Genomic DNA, 11,206 nt, shown 5'->3' with positions numbered 1-11,206 from the left:
CTAAGCCTATGCTACACAGCTTAGTGTCCGCTTCTCTTGGGGTCATGTTATTTCAATTACCTAATCTTCTGACATTGCCCTTTGCCAACAGATCCCAAAAGTATTCTTGGTTACACCCCAAAATCTAGTGGATCTGGCATTTTCTTTTCAATTGCAAAGCAAACATGGAACTGAAGAGGGAGATAGGTAAGTGTTGAGAGAGTAGTGCAATTTCTAAAATGGAATAAATTCTTTCTTTTTCTTTATAAAGACAAAATTTTCATTTATATATTGAAGCAGGTATTTAGAATAAAATGTGAGGAAAATGTTTCTGGAATTTTTTTAGATTGGTCAAATTACAACATAATTAAGAATTTATGACTTAAGACCTCAAAGGCAAATATAGCAACAACAAAAATAAATGGGCTTAATGAAATTTAAAAGCTTCTGCACAGCAAAGGAAATAATCAACAGAATGAATAGACAAGCTACAGAATGGGAGAGAATATTCACAACTACACATCTGGCAAAGGTCTAATATCTAGAATCTATAAAGAACTCAAACAAATCAGCAAGAAAAAATAAACAACCCCATTAAAAAGTGGGCAAAAGACATGAACAGAAATTTTTTGAAAGAAGATAGACAAATGGCCAACAAACATGAAAAATGCTCAACATCACTAATCATCAGGGAAATGCAAATTAAAACTGCAGTCAAGTCCTGGCGCGGTGGCTCATGCCTGTAATCCTAGCACTCTGGGAGACCAAGGCGGGTGGATAGCTCGAGGTCAGGAGTTCAAGACCAGCCTGAGCAAGAGTGAGACCCCATCTCTACTCTACTAAAAATAGAAAGAAATTATCTGGCCAACTAAAAGTATATGGGAAAAATTAGCCAGGCATGGTGGCGCATGCCTGTAGTCCCAGCTACTGGGGAGGCTGAGGCAGAATGATTGCTTGAACCCAGGAGTTTGAGGTTGCTGTGAGCGAGGCTCACGCCATGGCACTCACTCTGGCCCAGGCAACAGAGTGAGACTCTGTCTCAAAAAAAAAAAAAAAAAAAAAACTGCAATCAAATACTACCTTACCCCTATGAAAATGGCCATTACTAAAAAGTCCAAAAAACAATAGATGCTGGCGTGGATGCAGAGAGAAAGGAACACTTACACACTGTTGGTGGGACTGCAAATTAATACAACCTCTACAGAAAACAGTATGGAGATTCCTCAAAGAAATAAATGTAGACCTACCATTTGATCCAGAAATCCTACTGCTGGGTATCTACCCAAAAGAAAAGAAGTCATTTTATAAAAAAGACACTTGCACCTGAATATTTGTCGCAGCACAATTCACAATTGCAAAGATGTGGAATGAACTTAAGTTTCCATGAATTCATGACTGGATAAAGAAAATATGGTATATCTATATCATGGAGTACTACTCAGCCATAAAAAGGAATGAAATAATGTCATTTGCAGCAACTTGGGTGGAACTAGAAATCATTACCCTAAGTGAAAGATCTCAGGAATGGAAAAACAAACAATGTATGTTCTTACTAATAAGTGGGAGCTAAATGATGGGTACACATGGGCACACGATGATATGAGGGATGTGAGAAACCAAGAAGAGGGGAGGAGGAGAGGTGGGGTGATGAATAAAAACCTACCTATTAGGTATAATGACCACGATTCTGTGACAGGCGCACCAAAATCCCTGACTTAAGCATTATATAAGGTATCCATGTAACAAAAACACTTGTACCCCCTTAATATTGTGAAATAAAAAAATTATAAGCTAATTACTCAGAAAAATAAAGACATAAGATAAACATTAGCAAAGCAGTAAGTTAGTGGCAAAGCAGTTGATTGTCTTGGGACTGCTCCATGATTCCACATAAGGCTGGAGGTGTGCGTTGAATTTTAGCCTGAATTACTCTCCTCTTTTGGCTCCATAAGCAGGAAAACTATTTGGCATCTGTTGTAATCCAGTGTTGGAAACTGCACCTTCTAACACTATTTGTATGTGGTCACTCCCTTGCTACCGTGAAAAACAACTTTGGAAGACATGGTCCTTCATTTTATGAATTTTACTATGATTCACTGTAATAATAAAAATGTTGGGATTTTAGAGGGTCAATACATAGCATCCTTTTCTTGATTACTTGAGTTCTGAACTAGTTGGGAAATAGAACCAAGAGTCAGATTGATGGAGGTCAAAATATCATTTTTATTGCTGATATACTGGACAATGTCACTTTAGATCTGTAGCCAAAAGGGCGTATAATTGTATACTCCAGCATTAAATGGACACACAGCAGTTTCTGACAAAACTGGCCCTCTGCAGTTCTCCCCTGGAGTGGTGGACTCCAGAGAGCCTAGCAGAGCACAAACTGGGTGGTCTGATGAGACAACTCTGAGCCCCCTGTGCCCTGTCTCTCCCCAAACCCACTCCGGGAAAGAGGGAGGGAGGGGCAGCAAGAGGTCAGCAGTACTAATCTTGAATTCCTCCACATTGAGTTAGGAGGAAAAGAGGTCCCTCAACAGTAATAATAATCCTATTTCTATAGTGATTCCCCATTTTTCTTTATAATCACAGTTTGCTGCGGGAAAACGATATTAGTGGCTGAAAAAGACTGACTTCTGAGAGAACAGAAATGGTACTTTGTGGATATAAGACAGATTTACCTCTTTTAAAGGCCTAAATAGATCTCATTTTCATCTTACATTTTTTTCCCTAAAAATGGAAGTTTTTGCATTCTTGTATTAGATCTTGACCATATTCCCTTTGTTGTTGTAATTACCTTAAACTCATTAAAAATGATTTTTAATTTTATCTTCAGAAGTTGATATTGCAATTTTCAATGGTAATGTACTTGGTAACATTTGCTATCTTCTTACCTAGATTGTGAAAGGAATAGTTTTATCTAATGCATAAGTGTGCCATACTCATGATGTTCTTTCTTCTCAAATTCAGCTCTGTTTTCTTTTTCTTGTCCTCTCCATCTGAAGCATAAAGAATTTAGACTATGGAAGGATTATTTTTCTCGAGAACTGGGATTCAAATGCTTGGTCGTGAACAGGCCAGGTCAAACAAGGACTGGTGAGAAACTAGGGCTCAGGGATACCCATGGGTGTCCTCTGCCACCATCGGAAAGGCTACAGCAGGAGAGGGACAGCATGGCCATCATGGGGAAAAAGAAGCAGGGCCAAGAGAGGGGTAGAGAGAGGGCCCCAGCAACATCATCTGTATTTCTGGATCCAGCAATCTAGAAATGAATTAAACAAGCTGCGTCCTTGACTTTCAAGTTTTGTGAGTCAATAAATGACTTTGATTACTTTAGGTGAATGTGAGTTATTTTCTGTCACTTGCAACCCAGAAAGTCCTGGACAATGTGAGGCTTGTCTCCGCCTTGCATATTGTTGAGGCTCAGAGCACAATACCTCAAAATATGGCGGCTTGGCATGCTGAATACTTCGGAACTGAAGAAGATTGGAAGGCCTCAAAAGCAAGGCCTCTCTGACCTTCTCATGTCCTCCCGTCTCCTGCCCCCTGTTTCTTCTCTAACACGGGTCACAGAAACCAGAATTCCTCTTCCCCTAGGGGGGGGGTCATAGAAACTAGAACTCCTCTCTCCCAAGGCAAGCCATAAAACCTGGAAAAGTCATTCTCTCTCCCTTCTCCCTTTTCCCTTGAAAACCCTCATTCCAGAAGGGTCCTGCCCCATACCTGGGAGGCAGGAATGAGACACAGAGAGGCCAAGAAGAATCTGAGCAGACAGGCCTTGCTGGGTTTCCCCCTTCAGTCTCTTACCGTGATCACACCCTTTTGTGCAGCTGCATTTCTACATGGCTGTCTGTTCATCGAACCTAAGTATCAAAACAAGCAGCTTTTTCCAGTCTTTAGGTTTTTCATTTCTGAACAGTCCTGTGTCATGTAAAACTTTGATTAAATAAATTTGTCATGCTTTTCTTGATAATCTGTCTTTTGTTATAGGAGTGTCAGCTGTGACCCTTATGATGGGACCTTATGATGGGACCCCTACATTATCTGAAAATCATCTGTACAGTTTAACAAGGCTTTAGTGAATGTTCCAAGTTAATGAAAGAGAATTACAATACAGAGATACAAAACTGGCTCTCTACCCATAGAACCGATCCTGCAGCACAGTCTCTGGCAGATCGTAAGTAAGAAAAGCCCCTGCTGGTGCCTCCATGCCAGGCCACAGGCTCTTCCCTGTCCAACTACAGAAACTTTCTTTTCTGCCTAGTTCTTGGTGAGGTCCTTTTTCCCTCATCATCTGGGAACCCCCCTGAACATCTCCTGTCCTGGTGTGAGAAGATCCAGAGAAACTTCTCATCCTAAGCTTCCCTCCAGACTAGCTTTGACCTGCTATTTACTCATTTCTTGTCTCAAGAAGCACTTCTCAGCACGACTGACAGAGGTGAATGTCTACTTCCCTCAAAGGATATCCATCCTGCTACTCATAAGTGATGTGGCTTGTCATCGCAACACCACATCAGAATAGGAGAGTCCACATCAGTAGAAGGGTTACCCTTCTGGTAGCAGAGGACATTTCTTTCTCACATTTCCCTCCCAATTATAAAAAGAATAGTTAGTCCCTTTCTTGTTATAATACAGTCTTGGTTGAATGTTGACAAATTTCACCCAGAAGTGCGTGAGGTAGAGTGGAATGATAGAAAAGATTGGTAATAAAGAGACAGAAATAAATGTTGCAGAATCTGCAAATTAATCTTGTTTCATCATCTTGAGCCCAATTCTAAAGTCAGAGGCTTCTGGAAGATTCTTAGAAATCCTCAATATAAGGACTTCAGAAGACATAGATGTCCAGTGGTTAGGAGAAAGTGGTATATATAAGCTGGAAAAAAAACACAGTTGTGATTGAATGGTGACAAATTTTATCCAGAAATGCTTCCTCTAGCATGAACTAAAGATCATGACTATACACTCATCTACCTTCTGGGTTTTCAGTCTTAATTTGTTGAGCAATTGCTCAAATTAAAATAGCCACCCTCATAGGAGAAAGCAAGAGTGTACTGGCCCAGCATGAGACAAATCTCAACTTGGAAAATAATTCTCTAAAAAAAATACAGTCTATTAAAATGCAGCTTTGTCAACAGAACATCTCAATTGTTTCTATACCCAACTATGTGTTAGAATCATGAGAAATTTTTCTAACACAATTTCCTGAGCCCTATCCCAGAGCTGCTGATAAAAATTTTGGGAATGGGGCTTAGAGATCTGAATATTTTTAAATTTTCCCAGATGATTCATATATTATATTTTGGAACCTTTTTCTTTTACCATTTGTCTTGGTAAAAAGGAAGCTTCTCCCACACATGGCCAAGGAGTAGGAGCTTGGAGAGCAGAAGGTCTACTTTTTCCTTTAATATCTTGCTCATTCACTACCTTTTCCTTATGTGGTTGGTCTCTGAGATATTTGCCAAATCCTTTCCAGTGTACACTTAGGCTCTGCTAGAATAAGTTGTTATTTTTGTCTTAAAACTTTTAATAGTAACAATATATTAGATAACAACAACTACAAAAACACAGAGAATAGGGTTAGAACAGGACTAGGTAAGGTTGACTAGAAAGTACCTCACCTGATCTAGTCTAGTAGGACTAAGAAAATCCCCAGTCTTAGAAACCAAGGTGAAAAAGAGCTTGTGTATGTTTTTAAGTGATCTCAGCTAAAAGGTGTGGTGTGGATAATGAAGAATGAGAAGATAGAAAGACAGAAAGACCATTAAATTTAATAAAAATAAAAAGTCTTTGAAGATTCATGAGACCAACCAAACTTGGTATGGATTCAATAATATTTCTACTAACACCCAAATGGAGTATCTCAGCATTTTCTAGGATTTTAGCTTTGTGCGTCCTCAAAACCACTTGTATATGTCCTAGATTAGTGATCCAAGAACAAGGATATCTTTAGCTAAATGTAATATTAGTCATAAAAGACAGGAATAGCCTTCAAATCAAGACTTACTCAAGTGAAACAACATTGCTGTCAATAAGACATAGTTTGACTGGAAGTGATCTTCTTTTGTCCACAATGCTAGTGGACTAACAACGTATACTTTGTCCAATAGGGTATGAAGATACCACAGCATCATACAAATAGCATGAAGTTACTTTAAGAGGTTTGGACAAATGCCAAAAATTGCCTGGAGGCCCATTCTACCATATTTTTAAAACAAAAATAAAAGAAGACCTTATTTTAACTTTCAAATGATACACACTTTTTGGTGCCATAAAATAATGGAAATCAGATGTATGGTTAAGTAGAAACTCAGATGAATTAGAAGTTGAAAATAGGAAACTTAGCAGTATCCACAGCTGATCAATGTGTGTTTGTGTGTGTTTGCACAAGTTTGTGTTATACCAACAATCTTATCTTTCTGAGAATGTTGTGTTTCTACTTTAGACCACTAGATAATTTCCTGGGGGCTAGCTAGGTAAATAAATAAGAATGTTGCTAAAATACTGAGGGTAGGTTGGTAGTGGCTATTAGGGTTATAATTTCATTTATTTTGACACTATTTCTAATAGGAAAATCTGGTTAGTAAAATGACCTGGTCTGCACTATCTCTCTGATCTCATCTCCCACCTTCACTCATTGTACACCTCCCTGCTATTCATCAACAATGCCAATCATGTTATTTTGCTCATTTTTCTCCCTCTGCCTGGGAAGCTCTAGCCCATGTATTCCCATAGCTTGCTCCCTCACTTCAAGTCTCTGCTCAAATGTTCCTCATTCTAGAAGCCTACATCACCCTACATAAAACAGTACCCTCCCCCCTTGTACTTCTTCATTATCACTATTATTACTCACCACTACTTTAACATTATATTTATTTGTTTATATTTTATTTTATGTCTCTCCCCTTCTGTCTTGCTACTTAAGAACTAAAGCCTGGAAGAATGGCTGGCAAAAAATGGGTATGAAATATTTGTTTTATGAAATAGTGAATACATCTCTCCTTACTTATTTAGGTCTTCTTTTATGTATCTCAAGAGTAGTTTATAATTTTTCCATAAAGATCTTTCACAGTTTCATTAGATATGTTCCTAAGTATCTCATAGTTCTTACTGCTAATTGCAAATGCTACATTTTTTTCCCTTTCACATTTTCTAATTGGCTTTGGCTAGCTTATAGGAATGCTATTAACTTTAAAATATATTTCGCAACTGGGCTGACCTCTTTAATTAGTTTAATACATTATATTAAAAGTAATTTAAAAAGTCAGTGTATTTTAAAACTAATTAAAATGTACATTAATACATTGACCTTTTAAATTATTTTTAATACTATGTATTAAAAATAATTAAAGAGGTCAGCCCAGTTGTTAAATATACCACCAGGTTCTTTTGCATTTTTTAACAGATAGGAAAGTAGTCTGAAAGAAATGGCAATTTTTATTCTAATCCTTAAACTTCTTTCTTTTCTTATCTTTTTTCTTTTTAATGAGTGAAGCCCTCCACTATGACCTGAATAGGTCAGTGGTGGCTGGCATCGTGGCCTAGTTCTCAATCCTTTATTCTATGAATAAGGAAGAGGTTTAGATGATGTAATGATATGGCACAGCTGGCTGGTGGCTAACTATGTATCAGGCTCTACAAGTTCTTAAAGTTTGGCTAGTCCACATGCTAATATAGAGCAGCACTTTATAATAGAAAGTTTTTGGGACCCAGAACTAGCAAATTTTGCATCACCATTTTGCAGTGAACTTGTACAAATTTATTTAACATTTAAGCCTATTTCCTCCTACGTAAACTGAGAATATTGATATGCACTAGATAGAGCTTTAAAAAATGAGTTGATTTGTTATAAAACACTTAGAGGGGGCCCAGCAAAGTAGGTATTGAATAGATGCTAGTTAAATTAACATAAACCTAACATTGACATTAACTTAAATCTACCTATATTTATGAGTTTTTATTTATGGCTTTCCATTTATATGTCATATATCAGACATATTTTAGGCCCTTTATAGAGATTCTTTAATTTCTATCATGCCACCTAGACATATTTAAATTTCCTGCTGAATATTTCCAGGTTATCACCTAGTAGGTGTAATCTTCTTTAGTTGCGAAGATCTTCCTTTCCTTTCCCATTCCACATTCAGTACTATCCCCTCTCACATGTAGATAAAGCCAAGGTCAATTTAGTTACATCATGATACTCTTATGAACTTCTGGATTGCAAATTATACATGCTACTGGAAAACAGAATCACGTAGTCCTTTAGACTTTGAGTCCCTAGGCACAGGCACTAAGATTATTCAAGGGATTCTTCAATGGTACCTTCTAACCCTTCAGGCTCAGAAGGTTAAACAAGCTTTGATGGAGGAATTTTCTAATGCTATGCTATATTCCCAGTAATACATTTGGTTTTACTTAGGTAGAACTAAGGAGATTCTTTTTCATCGTTCTTAATTTTACATGAAATATAAGTAAAAGAATTGACTTCAGGACAGGAGCAGAGTTCACAGAATTTTAATTTATAGGATTTATAAATTGGAATAGAGCAATCTATGAGCAAAATTTTCTTAAAGATGACAGTAAAAATCTTTAATGATTATTTGGAGACAAAATTCAAGTAAAATTAAATTCATATCCAGCATCCTTTTCAAATGCACACTGAAGGATTCTGAGAGCACATACATTTTTTGACATAAAACTATCTTTATGGTAATATAGAAGACATTTGACATATTTCTCTCCTGAAAAATTATATTGTGATATTATAACATTGCATCCAAAACCTTGCCATCAGGTCAATTTTCCAGTGCTTTGTATTTTAGGTTATTCATGAAGACTCCATCCCTCTTTCTTTCCTCCTTCTCTTCTTCACTCATTCTTAAATTCTCCCTGTCTAAGCTCAACTGTAGACGTAACATAAAATCATAAAAAATGGCATGGCTGTTCTAACTAAATTGCCAATTGGCTAGTTTTATTAAACAGAATTCTGCCTGATGATCATAGAATTTGGATACCTTTAGAAGCGAACTGCTTGGAACCATCTTACAGATAATAACACAGAGTACAGTCGGCATGTGTTCTGCATCTGCAGTTCCAACCAGCCGTGGATTAAAAATATAAAATAAAATAAGAAATAACAATACAACAATAAAAAATAATACAAATAAAAACAATATATTATAACAACTACTTACATGGTATTTATGTTATATTAGATATTATAAGTAATCTAGATATGATTTAAAATACAGGGCAGTATGTACAAAGGTTATATGTAAATGCCATTTTATATAAGGGACTTGAGTATCTTCAGATTTTATCCTGGACCCAATCTCCCATGGATACTGAGGGACGAGGGATGACTATACAAGGTTCAGTACACCATTTTACTCCGAGTTAGAAGTAAATCAGAACAATAACCCAGTTCTCCTGAAATCAGACTGATTCTTTCCCCTTCTGCCATGGTGTCTGAGTTATGGGTACTAGAGGGAAAAGCTAATGAGGCCAATGCCATGGGAGTAATCCAGGAGTTATACTTACTCTGTGATACTAAGCCAGTCAAGTGTCTTGTCAACATGTATTACAGACTAATAAGAGAATCAGGCATTTGGCTATAAATAGATTCAGTTCCATTATTCTTAAAATCTCAAAGATTGGTCATTGTTTTTGTCACCACTCTTGCACCTAACAAAAGAGTGTTAAACAAGTCATCCTTGCTTTTAATTTGATAACTAATATTTATGGAGGATTCTACCATCTAAGTCAACAGAAGAAAGATTACTTGGAGGAAGACAATTCTATCAGTGAATTGGGGGAATTAAAAAAGGCCCAGAGGAAAGCCCTATTTAGTTTGCCACTGCTAGGGAATTGTTCTGTTTATCTCGTGATCAGCCAATTGCTCATTCATTTGGGGTCCCAGATCCTAAAATGTTATCTTGGCTCCTATGCACTGGAGCTTCCTCTTCCCAAACAAATACACAAAGAAATATTTTAGATCAAATCTGAAAGCATCCTTCAACAAAACACCTAGCACTTTTAAAGTTAGGTCTTGAATCATTTTCAGATTTTGATTAGATACAGGAAAATGTAAGGCCTCATCATAACAGCGTCTGCTCTCCCAATAAATGGTGTATGAAATGTGAGTGCTTTTTTGTTATAGAACAGATTAAATTGATAATTACACTTAGGGCATTTTGTAGTGACCCATTAAAAGGAAACTGACCAATAAAACACAAATGATAAGGGACCTGAAAAGAGGAAAATCTGAAAGATAAAAAAAAAAAAAGAAAAAGAAAAGAAAAAAGAAAGAAACCAGAATGTAAGGAATGTGAGCAAAAGCAATTGAGTAATGAAAAGGTTTTCTTTTGTTTTTGGTTAACTAAAAATAAGAAAAACAGCAAATTTAGAAGTACGGCTAAATTTGCTCTGTGATAATGACTAATTCAAGAGGTTTCTGGGTGTTGAAACTCATGCATTAGAAAGCTGGACTAAGTGGAGGATTTTGGGGTGAAGCTGAGTTGAGGAGATGGGCTAGAAGGTGCCTTGCGGAGAAAGGGGTCTGTGGAGCTCAAAATAAAAGTAGCTAGAAACCGGAGCTAAGATGAGAAGGTGTGTACTCAGCATATTTTTCACATAGCCTGAAGACTAGAGTATGAATTTTGGAAGAAGTTGTAGGACTATAAAGTAAGTATCTCCAAAAAGGGAGACAATTTCTAAGGTTCAGATTCCTATTACCAGTGGCCTCTGCCGCTAGGAAGCACAGTTATTTCATTGTCACATAGTCTCTCTAGGAGATGCCAGCCCCTCCTTCAGATGCAGAAAGAATCATCCTTTCCAGTTCTCCAGAGACATCCCCTTCTGCACTCACATGCACCAAACTCTATTAACCAAGCAAGAGTCTCTGAGCCCAGTTGCTACTCCTAGTTGGCAACAGACATTGGAGGGAAACAGAGATGAGAAGGAGCTCCCAGAGAAACAAGGCAACAAGAGGAATTTTATTAATTAGTTGTGAATCACAGGTATATTGGAAGGTAGGCCCAGGATGTTTTGGGAAGCAGAAATGAATAACCTAACTCAGTTTGCATGATTGGGGGGTGGGGGCTGAACACAGAGGATTTTCATGAGAAGATGAGGCTTTAACTAGTTTCAGAGATCCACTTAGGAGGGTTGTATCCTTCCATCCTCAGGAGCAGAGGTTGGGGTGGAAAAGAAGCCATTGCAATTAAAA

This window comes from Lemur catta, chromosome 12, assembly GCF_020740605.2.
Source record: "Lemur catta isolate mLemCat1 chromosome 12, mLemCat1.pri, whole genome shotgun sequence".
Classification (NCBI taxonomy): Eukaryota; Metazoa; Chordata; class Mammalia; order Primates; family Lemuridae; genus Lemur; species Lemur catta.
The sequence above is the reverse complement of the archived record's forward strand: the minus strand, read 5'-3'. Positions refer to the sequence as shown.